At 40.2% G+C, this 12,137-nt stretch overlaps 1 protein-coding gene across 8 annotated transcripts in view; it reads left to right on the top strand.

Moving 5' to 3' along the window:
• LHFPL2 (LHFPL tetraspan subfamily member 2) overlaps positions 1-12,137 on the top strand; it is a 130,974-nt gene that overhangs the window by 97,013 nt on the left and 21,824 nt on the right. The gene's annotated exons all lie outside the window — the stretch shown is intronic.

Genomic DNA, 12,137 nt, shown 5'->3' with positions numbered 1-12,137 from the left:
TGTTGGAAGAATAGAAAGATATTTTATAGGGAAAAAATGTTTCCAAGCTTTTTGTAGTTATAGTTTTGTATTACATGTACTACGTGTCACACAGCCAGAGTTCACACAGTATCAAAGTTGTGAAGCTCAGGAAAGGGTGGCAGTTAGCAGCCATTGGAAAGCATTTCAGCGTGTTAAGCAATGTTTCGTTCAAAACAAAACCCTGCTGGCAAAGGAAGCTGGCTGCTGACCTGATAGTGTTGACCTTTTGCTCTCTACCTGCCTATCTGTGTCCTCTGCACATTTAGGTAGTCTGTTTCATTTTGTTTTGCTTTTTTCTCTTCTACCTCTTTGGACCAGTCTCATAACTTTATTACTCAACAGTGAGGGAACATAGGGCTAAACATTTTGTTAAAAAAAAAAAAAAAAAAGGAATTTACAGAGCAAATCACTTTTTAGGCTGATTTCATATCTATTTATATATATACATTTCATATATATATACACACACACATACACACACGTGTGTGTGTATACATACATATTGGTATATATGTATACATATGTGTGTATACATACACACACACACATATATATATATACGAGAGTACTAATGCTGCCTGGGTCTGATAATAATTTTGCCTGTACCTTTTGAAATGTTGTCTGATTTCAGTCACATTTGATGAGAATAGAGGATAGGGGCCTCAAAAATACTAATTTTCTTAGATTTTGGGAGACATGGTTCTTCTTTTGCCCAGATATCTCATACCTTCCCTGAGGAAACAGTTCTTATCTCAACTCAACCTGTATTTCTCCCTAAAAGGTCTGCACAAGCACTGAAGTTGGAGTTATAAGTCAAGCAGCAATGGTTTTGCTGCTCACAGAATTACACATTTATCCCATGACAAGTGGCAGCCCCTGAGAAGCACTGATGTTGTAAAGAAGGAAAAGCAAAGAGAAGAGAATTGGTTTGAATGTGCAGGAAGGTGACGTGACATCTGCAGCAGGCAAGCGCTAAGGTTACTCGTGTGGTCCCCTCTTCCTTCTTGCCCCAGCTGGCTGAGGTAGGGGTAGCGGTGCATGCCCCAGCTGCTCTCGGCTGGTGTAGTTCCTTGCGTTTCCGCAGAAGGATGCCAGTTCACATCACCAGAACTGACTTAGTATTGTAACTTTACACTATTCATGTACTATACTATTAAGTATTATAGAAAACTAAATGCTCAAATATCAAAACCAATCAATTTGGCTCTTGTACAAAAAATTTGGTGGAGGACTTTCCAAAAAAAGTATTTTAAAGCAATAACAAACTATTAATTTTAAAATTCACAAATTAGCCATTTTTAGCCATTTGATAGAATGATCTCATCTTTAGAGCTAAGATTTTTAGGAACTGCACCTTAACACTGTTGAATTTTTAGAGATGGGAGAGCTTGTTATGAGAACTGAAAACAAAGTTTTTATCAAATAAAGATTCATGGTCATTAGATGCTAGGTGAAGTTATCCAAGTAGGAAGCAGATAGTTTTCTTTAACCTTTTGAATACCTGAGTTAAGCTCCTTTCACGGGTCAGAGTAAATGGTCACATTCCTGTTACCAGCGAATGTTTGTCCCAAATTCCCAATGTAATACTGCACTCCCCAAATCTGTAGTAGGATCAACCCTTTGTGCGTGCATCGTGAGACACAAAGTCTGTTGTAGGAGAATCATAAATCTTGTAGCAGCTGAGTCCAGTCTCAAATTCAGATCTACTAAAAAGTGGAAATTGCCTGTGCTTCCCCAAAATTGGAAGGCCTGTCTGGGAAAGAATGTGGTCAGAAGCCTCTCCTCTCTCTGAGGTATTCTTTGAAACTGTTGCTCAGCCTCGAGCTGTCCTGTCGTAGCAGAACAACCGGACATAGAGCAGCCCACGGGAAACCCCTGCTTTAATTGGGCAGCTTTCCCCGCTGCGTGTGAGCTGGTGAATGCCGGGGAGGTGCTGCGCACCAGCGCGTACTGGTGAGCCGTGCTGCTCTGGGAGGCTGGACAAGCGCTAGCAAGGGGTTGGAAGAGACGGGTGCTCTGGAGAGGGCTTGTTTTACTGTCTTGTTTTAAATACCCAGTTTTGAAAACATGGTTGCTATAAATTTCAGGCTGGCAACCTGGTCCGTATCAGTGACCTACAAAGTGTCTTGTAAACTTACAAAAAAAGTCTCTACGATGATGTGAAATGAACTGAGTATGAACCTGCTGACACAGGTTTTAGCTAATTTAATCTTCAGTCTTTCTAATGGGAGAGGAGGGCTGGTTGGAGGGACTAGCTAGGTTAGGTGGTTGGGTGTTTTTGTTTTTTTTTTTTATGATATTCATTACAACTCTTTCTTTCACTGTATACTTGCTTTGAAGCTTTGCTTTGAATTATCCTTTTTGGATAATTTCTCAAATGGTCTTTTTGAAGGCTTTATCTGAACCATAAATTCGAGGGTCCTGACATACCCAAATGGGCAAAGGCTGGCAGAAGAGCATGCTCTGCCAGACTTTGAGGCCAGTATTGCAGCGGCAATGATCAACATCAAGCATTGTGGTTTTCCAGTGCAGAGCCTTACAGTCTAAATCAAAGCAACAGTGCTGAAAAACCCACCTGAAGAATCTGATGAACTTTCTTAAAGACAAATGTGCAGCTACATGAACTAGGTAGTTTGTATCAGAACATAACTGAGTTATGTATTGTGTAAAAACTGTGAGCAGCAACGTATACAAATGTTAGCACAGTGCACAGCTGAAGCTGGGATGTGGAAAGACCTTTGTGGATTAGCAATGTAAGATTATGAGTAGATTTCTGATGTTTAAATAAACGTCTGGTCTATATGATCTTATTTTCTCTTTGTTCATAACTGCTATTACTGGTTTAGTCAGATCTATTTAATTTTGTCCATAATGAAATGAATTGGTTTTCTAGGAGGGCATTTAGGAAATGGAAGATAAATTATGTAATTTGTACCTACGTATTTTAGAGAAGCAGCTAACACTATTAGGTGAGTTTGTTTCTTTGCAGGTGAATCTGTGTTTCCTGATGCGATGGACAAGCTGCCATGGACTGTTGCTGTGGGAGTTGTCTATTTCAACAGTGGAAAATTGTAGGGAAAAAAATCACAGGTTAATAATAGAACTATTTCTCACTGATCAAGCAGATTAAAGTCACTGCTGGAGATGTGATCATTCCCTTTGGTATCATTTGTCCTTGGTCATAATTAATAGAGAATCAGGGATACTCTTGTAGGCAGTGAGTCAAGGCTCAAGATTCAAAGTGACAGAGAAACTAGAGAAGATTGTCTTCCAAAGGTGACAAGGAAAGCTGTTGGCATGCTGCATGACAGTGAGAAGCTTATCAAAACCCTAAAGGTGAAGAGTCCGTAATAGCGGTATTCAGGTTCAGTTCCCAGCATTGCTGCACACTTCTTTGTATGACTGAGGAACACCTCATCTGGGAAATTAGGACAGTGATAATGCCTTCCTCCTTTTATTTTTTATGTATCTAGATGGCATGAAGGTGCAGCAGTTCCTTGCTGTATGTGCATAACCCCACGCAGATCCAATTTTAATTTGGAACGACACTTGCATTAAGTGTGCATTAAGAGCAACTGTGATACAAATAGTAGAACATCATCAGCAAAGAGATGACAGAGCATTTTCAGAGAATAAAAGTTGAGAAAGATGGAACTGTTGATTTCTTTTTTCCTTTAACCCTTTTCAGCTTTTAATTAATTATATTAGTTTTTAATTGTAACAGTTGTATACATTTAACAACAGAAAAGGACTGTTGTGATTACCTAGTCTCTAACAAGTCAAAAGGCATAAGACAAGCCACAGAATTTTGTACATGGCTCAGCTTAGCTTCTGGCAAAGTTGATTTTAGAACTGAATCCATTTGCTAAAATAAGCAGTCTATTTCTTTTAATCTCTTGCTCTAAAATGGGTTTTCCAGAATTTGACTTATTATTTTAGATTTTCCCAAGCTTTTTGCAGTGAGCTTCCTTTTTAAGTTTGAGACCAGAACTAAACATAGCATTCCCGTCATTATTAATTAATGAAATATACAGTATTGGACACATTTCTGTTGTTCTTTCTCAGCTATGGTTAAGTGGTTAGCCATTACCAATGCTTAAAATACATGTTCAGTAGATATTTGCAGATATGTATTGCCTTTTTTCAGAATAAAGAAATGGATTTTCATAAGCTTTTTTCAGGTTATGCGATGTAGGTAGTGTCCAGATATTTCAGATGTCTACACACATTTTTTTGTATGGAAATATGACAGTTCTGATCTTTTATGACATATTTAAGTTATCTTGAGTCATTGCTGATTCCCCTTTGCTCTAGGTCCAAAGAAATGATAGTATTTGTTCAAGAGGGATGTTCCTGTGACGTACGCCAGTTTGTACAGGTTACTGTGCTGAGTCACTAGTCTGTATTGATTTTTTTTGAAGGATGTTTCATTTTCAGTTTGAATTAAGAGAAAATTAAATGAATATATGCATTTTGAAACATGACAGGTTCTCCATCTCCCGGGCTCATCTGTAATTGATCTTCTAGGTGGGCAGTTCGCTGAGCTGTGTTGTTCTGACCCACAGTTCCTTCAGCATCATGGGGATGTTAAGCGGTGCGACCAGGAGAGTGGTGGATACCTGTGATGTGACTTGTTAACTACAGGCTGTCTGCAGGGACTGACATAAAAGATTGTTTACAGGTATATGCAATGAGTAATAGTTGGTGGAAAATATGATTACAGGATTGCTGCACTTTGAGACCTCCTTGGTCCTTAGCTCTTGTGGTAGTAAAAGAGTGACCCACCTGCACATGTTAGGCCAGGCTGAAGGCTAACTGTTGTGTTTGCTGTGCTAACACAGCCACAACTGTAAAGGAGAAGTGGCACCAGTTTCCCTTTGATAATTTTTAAAATTAATGTGGTGTTTGCTTAAGAATAGGAGCAAAGGCTGTTTTCAGGTGTGTCTGTCTTGTCTAAAGACATAAGGGCCCAAGATGGTGATCCAAGCAGGCCAATCTTAACAGGTGCCTTCAGCAGGCACCTATTTCTTAAGCTTGTTTGTCCAAAACAACTTCTCTTCCCTTCCATTTGAGAGACTGTTCCTTCCTAAACAGCCATAGTGTCTTTGATCTCTTGCATTCACGAGGTCTTTCCTGTCTTAGTATTGTCTTTTCAGCAAGCAGTGTTTCTCCAGTGTTTGCTAAGAAGTGGCATAATTGAGTCATTCTTTCCTTTCCTGATTGTTTTTTTCACCAGCCTCTTATTAAACAATAACCAGTATATTTGTATAATAAATAACTTAATACAATATTCATAAATAATTAAAAGCAGTTCCAAATCTGTCACAATGAACTCATGGAGTAAATTGCTTTACACAAGAACAGATTCCAAGTTTTTCTGGGCTGATGCTCTAGCTCATGTACACACTATTAACTATTTAAACAGCAAAAGCCTAGCTTCCTTTTAAGGTAAAAACCCTTAGTACAAAAATAGCAAGGATTTCTTTGCTACCAAATATTAGCAGTACTTTCCTCCTGACTTCCCATTTTCCTTCTAGCCACCCATTCTCCCTCCTCTCTCCAAAAATCCTTTAGAAGTTGTAATTAGGGTTGTTATAAGAACTAATTACAACACAGTGAATAATCTGGGTCTGCTTGACAGATGTAATACTGTAGGTAACCGAGAAAGGGGGCTTAAGATGAGACTCTTTGAATATTGTGACTTCAGTGACCTAGTGAGGAATGAAGCAAAGCAAACTCACTGGTCCGCTCCCCGTTGGTAAATTCCTGAAGAGTTAGGCTATCAGGAATTGTAGCCAAGATTGCTCCCTTAGTGATGATTTTTTATGTGATGTGTAATTTTCTCTTGAGATACCAACAATAGAAATACTACACATTAGCTTTTCTTTGCCTTGTAAGTTTTAATAAATTTTGGAATTACAGCAGATCTCAGATAAGTTTTCAAAACATAGTGTAATGGCTGTAGGTTTAAGGAATTTTGTAAGTCAATAAATAAGGAGCAATGGAACAAATCTCCTGCTTGAGAATTTGCAGTTCAGACTTGGAGATGCTGAAAATCCAAGTTAGTTGATCTCTCAGTGGGGGGGCAATATGCAAAGTTTTGTCTGGATGAGGAAAGAAGGAAACGAATCCTGTGTTTAAACCTCCCCTTCAGTTGGTCTGAAAATTTGGAAACTCTCGTTCTCTCATTCCCACCTGTAATTAGATGGCATTTTTCATAGCTCAGTAGTAAAAAGCCTGCTAGCAAGATGGGATGAAGTAACCTACTCGCACTGCCTCAGGAGAACATTCACTGTCAGCTTTTTCTCTTTACCTGTTGGCATACATAGAATTTGGGCACATGAGGGCTAGAGAGATTAATTTAAGATTTCACATCCACAAGCGCTGTCTTTGGTAAGAAAAGGCTGAAATAAACAGGGCATAATTCAAATAAAGGGAAAGGAAATATGGAACCGATTATGGTACTTCAGTGAGTTTTAACAATTTTGCAAAATATTTTAGTTACATTTCACATCTTATATCATGCCGACAGGATTAAGACATGATGTATTGTAAGTCTACATTCCTTCTATTACCAGCGAACTGCATCTGTCTGAGCAGAATATGGCATCTTTTCAACAGGCTGTCACAATAATGCACACATTAGTGTGCCTTTGCAGCTTTATAACAGTTAAATATTTATGATATATGCAAATTTTTGCTCTCTTTTTTTTTTAACTTCACAAGTGAAGTCTAATCAACAGTTTGCTTTCTGTTCTCCACGTAACAAGTTCTGTTCTTCATATGGAATGTTATTTTAGTAGGGAATAATTTGGTGAAAATAAGAAGGTGGATGGAGGGGAAGGGAATCCTTTGCTTATGCTATGTGTTTGTCTGGGGCTGTGCAACCACTTCAGTTTTAAAGCACTTTCTCCTGTTTCGTTATGTGAGACTGAAGATTTCTGATGAACTCTATGAAAGGTGTTGAATTAAAAAAAAAAACAAAAACCCACACGCAAACCCATCACACTGAAGATGTCCGAGTGCCCTTCTCTCTTCTAGGTGCAGGTGCTTTCAGTGGTAGGTATGCACCACTTCCCACAGAGCAGCTAGCGCCAGCAGAGCCCTGCGTGGCCGGCAGAGGCGGCTTGTGCTGAGCTTTTGTGACAACTGCTCTTTCCTTAAGTTCAGTCCTGATCCTCTCCCCTGGTCTCCTGTGGCAGGGGAGTGTGATGAAGGTACGTCTTCTTACACTTGGAGTCACGTATAAGCATGTGGGGATAGAAACGTAGAGGTGCGCCACCGGCAAGAGGAGTTGGTGTTCATGGTGGCACCATCTGAGAAATCGCTTGTTGGTGCAGGCCTTCGAAGGCTGATCTGGAAGTTTGTTGGCAGGAGCTTGACCTCTCCTCCCAGGCAGCCCTTCTGGAGGAACAGGCAGCACACTGCGAGGGGAATGAAACGGGAGAAGTGGCACCACCACTGATCCATCCTTTACCAAGTGCATATGGCAACTATTTTTTCCTCTTGCTTCCTTGCATTTTCTTTTTCCTCATCCCTCTCAGTTTGCGGCTGCTGTTTCTCAGTAAATGCTCTCCTCTTCCTTTTCAGTCCCTGGGATAATAAAGCTATTTTCCATTTATCACTCACCCAGAAAATGAATCATCGCTAATCCTCTTCCCACACTCTCCCTCACAAGTGTAGTCCCTCCTACCTCTGTGATCTGGTGGCTGACTTGCTCTCCCAGGCAGGGGGACCGATGGTGGCCGGCTCATCCGGCAGCACCGAGGGCCGGCAGTTGCATGGAGCGGGGCTCACACTGACCCGGGGGGCAACCTGAGGTAACTGAGTCTTAGCCTATGAGCCTCTCTGTGTTTGTTTTAAATAGTGGGTTTGCAGACATCATCATAACTAGCAGCTACTTCCACTCTCACAGTTCAAAGCATTCTCTCAATGTTTATCACTGCTAATGAACAGTGTTTCAGGGAAAGCAGGACCCAGGCTTGCAAGTTTTGCACATTTTAAGTTCTAAGATGCTCAAGCTTGTGTTTTGTAAACAAAGTTTAGAAATTCCTCTGCATAGTTGTTTTGGACTATACCAAACTTTAGAAGAAAAGGTCTAATTGTGCCAGCATTTATTTTATAAATTGGGACTGTTTCAGCAGTCTGTGTGGCCTTCCATTCAGCTATTTGTTTAAGCCAAGCCAAAAGCCACTTATCTAAAGATGATTTATTCTTGCTCTTGAACTGACAGAATCAGGCTGGGAAGGGGGAAAGCTGATTTCCAAGGTTTAGTGTGAACCCTCTGTCTCCAGTCAAAACCATGTGGGGGATATAGAGAACTGGCCATAACATAGTGCAGAAAGGTACTTGCAGGTCTCTTGTACTTTGCTTGTAGGACACCTTTTTAAAATAAACAACAGCGGTATGTGGTTGACTCAGATTTAAACTTTGCAGCTGTTCCTTCCTATCTGCATGATATGCCAAAGCAAAACTCTGCAGCTCAATGTCTCTAAAATTTAAAATCAAGTCCTTAATTCAGATATTATAATTTGGCTCAGCTTCTAACTTTTTAGTTTTGGCAGTGTAAGCAAAATGGAGGCAAGTGTGTTTCTTCATCTAATTCAGAAAAATAGAAAGGTCTTACCTATTTACTTAACATATAGCAATATTATGTAGTAAAAGATGAGTAGAGTTTTCTCACTAAAAGGCAACAGTTGGATATTCTTAGCTAGAAATGTGTAATGTAACAGACAGAATATCTGGCAGTCAAAATTGTGTCTAAAAAGGAAGGCAGTTTTAGTGATATTTTAAGATAGTTTGCTTTGTGTGATTAAAATAACCCAAAGATGGTTAGTCCTTGCTTTCAAGAACTCGGTTTTATCCACTCTGAATGCTGTGAGGATCCTACGTACTCACTTATGTCTTTTAGCTCTAATAGAGTTCACTTAAGGCAGAGCTGTATTGCGAATATGGTTCAGGGAAGAGCGTGAGCGAGACTGAAGGTGTCGGGCTGTGGTGTTTTGGCTTTGGCAATGAGAACGGGTTGAGGGTCCTTTTGCCACTTGTTCCTGCTGCAGCATCAGAGTTTGCTGCTGCCACAGTTTATTTCTTGGGGGCCATACTGTAAACTGGTTTGCTGAAATGACCTTATTTAAAAAAAAAACCCTTCTGTCTCCTCCAAAAAAAGAGTAACCTGGATAACTTTATCGGTGTGGCTTAGAGTGCCTCAGGGAGCTGTGCCAGGTTGTGTGGCAGAGTGGGCCAGGAGGGAGGCTGCGAAGAGCCCGGGCAGCCTGCGCCGCGGGGGCCCTTGTGCCGCTGAGCTGTGGCCTGGCTTGGCCCGTGGCTCACGCGAGCCCTCGCCGTACCGGGGCTGCCGCTTCCTCTGGCGCAGCCTGTTGCTCAGCACAGGTGGCTTCCTTCAGGCCCTGCCCAGCTGCATGCGATAGTAACAACAGTAACATGAGGAGAGGCCTAAATGTCTAAGGGGTGAACCTAAGAGAAGAAGGCTGCTTTCTTAGTGAGAATTTTTTTGAATGAGTTAATATAGAAGGGGTAATATAGAAGCCCTGGTATGTGTGTTGAATTTGGACTGTCAAAGCAAATATTTTGACAGTCATTCGGAAGTGGATGTTGAGTGGCGTGCTGTGAAGAACATGCAGTTCTAGTATGGAGAAAACTTGCCAAGGGACAGAAAACTGAGAGGAGGAATAAACAGTTAATTTTCAGCCTCACGAGAACACAGCTTGAGTTTATCAAGCAAAGAGTGGGAGAAGAGGGGTGAGCAGGGTGCTGGCGGGAAGCTTCATGAAGTACAGCGTTATGTAGTGACACCTATTGCTGAAAAGACTTGGAGGCACGACATAAAGTTTCTGACAGCAGCAATGTGAGAATTGGTTAACTTCATCTACGAACTGAAGGCAGTGTGCTTTGGAAGGAAAAGGTTAACTACACAAGCATGTCTGAACTGTAAATTATCTCCAGGGCTTTATCTACAACCTATATCTGGCAAGTCTCACCAATGAGCAATGCCCCTGCCGCTCCTCTGATCTGATATGCTGTGCAGGCTTCTGTCTGCTTGCTCCTAAAAGGAGTTGCAGGCGAGCGGTGTTCCCCTTCGAGGCATCACTTGTACAAGAATAAATTTATGCAGAAGCACTTCTGTGAATTCACACGTTCATGATATTTTGTTCTGGAAATATGTTTCATAATGGAATAAAGTACTGGTCATCTGGGAACAGCTGAATTGTGCAAGTTTAATTTGAAAGCTAAGTATATTTTCTTAAACTATAGTTAATGGTGACCTTTATTAACTTTCATGTGTTACATATAGAAGTTTTGGTATGTTGCTTTGGGAAGTGTATGTTCTAGTAAAGTATTAAGATTTGACACTACCTCCATATCATTTTTTGACTAGGCTATTTTTGCTAATGTATTGACTTTCCTGGAGATACTGTGTTTCAGAGTGTTACCAGTTCACTTGTTTTTAAAATGGGAAAGAACTCAATTGTGTGGACTTTCCCTTCTCATTCTAATACACATCGAACATTTCTTATCAGTGCCGTATGTTTTATGGCTCCCAATGTTCATCTGGAATTTCCACCTCTTTAAGTAAATAAGAACTTTGTTCTCATCTATAAACAGTATCTCATTCTAGAAACAGTATTTTATTATGTTTAGCAGGAACAGAGTAAGCTCAGCTAAGGAGGCCTTTTAACTGTTTTCTTCCCTTGCACCTGTAGTGAAAAAGGATAATTGCGAAGACAAGGGGTTTACATGGTTTTCTTGCACAGAAATACAGATTCTAGACCCTTTTGGAACTTCTCTTTAATCAAAACAAAAAAAAATCCCAAACGCCCAAAGAGATTTTCTGTTAATTTCTCTCTTAATAGTGCTGATGACATCAGAAGAATGTAGGATTGTAGTGGATTTTCCCTCCATTCCACTTGTTATTTAAAGTGGAAATACTGAGAGAATTAACTACTTTTGGCAGACTAACACGTCAGCTCTCTGTTATTACAAAGGGTGTATTGGAGTCATCAGCGTGTCAGGCTGATTGAAGACTTCATGTTCTTCTCAGCTACTCCAGAAAAATGGAAAGTGATCTGAACTATTGTCTTAGTGCAACTAAAAGCACAAATAAATATGTTATGCCTTTTTTAACATGCAACTTAGTAAACTTTAATAATTTACCTAATAAAGCCTATGAAATGAGTTGCCTCGTTGCCAGACATATGCACTGTAGACTAAGTTCTCTTTCAAGTACTTTGATATGTTTCTCAAGTTTACCGGTGGTAATAGAGAAGTTGAAAGTTGTGAAATCTACTCTAAGCCATGTCAAATGTAAAATATCAGGAAAATATGCAGGAGGATATATCAGAAAAAAACAGGCTATGAGGTAACATAGAAGTGAGGGAGACAAAATTCAGCTGGTGGCATGGCAGCTTAGCTCTGTACATGTGTCAGTACCAGAGAAGTCTACAGAGCTAGGTGAGGAAGAGAGAAGCAATGAGGACAGACTCTTGTGCATCATTCACTAATACTAGTATAGGAGAGAGCAAAATTCCTGGATGAAATTCTGGACCTGTTAAGTTGTGGGATGTTTTTGGTTTTGCATTCAGTGGGACTAGGGTTTGACCATTGGCCTCAGAACTCCTACAAAATTAAATAACAACTCCATTACTCTTTAACAAAGCTGAAAGCTTTGAGACAAGAATGGGAATGCCTTTTTTTTTCTTTTTTTGGCATCCACTGAGCATTTCCTATTTGGCAACCATAGTAATAAGATGCTGTTTTGGTACTAGATTCTTTTGCCTTCAGAACCAGTTGAATGTTAGTATCTTTTTCTGTGAGTAAAACTTAAAAGTGCTATGTCCTCATCACTGAATGGGTAACATGAGTACATTTCCTGCTTTCCCCCCCTTTTTTCAAGTGACACATTTCAAGTTCAAGCATGGAGGCATATGCGATGATCCATTTGTTATTTTAAGCATGCTATTTGGATACAATTTAGATGTGTAACAATCTCTGATTGCCTCTTGTACTAAGATAAGTATAACCCTGGGAATGTCATCAGCTACTGTTCAAAGGCAGCGTAGATGCTTAGGGAAACCTCTGGGGAATATTTCTGCTGC

The sequence above is a fragment of the Apteryx mantelli genome, chromosome Z (assembly GCF_036417845.1).
Source record: "Apteryx mantelli isolate bAptMan1 chromosome Z, bAptMan1.hap1, whole genome shotgun sequence".
In the NCBI taxonomy this organism is placed as follows: Eukaryota; Metazoa; Chordata; class Aves; order Apterygiformes; family Apterygidae; genus Apteryx; species Apteryx mantelli.
The sequence above is the reverse complement of the archived record's forward strand: the minus strand, read 5'-3'. Positions and strand labels throughout refer to the sequence as shown.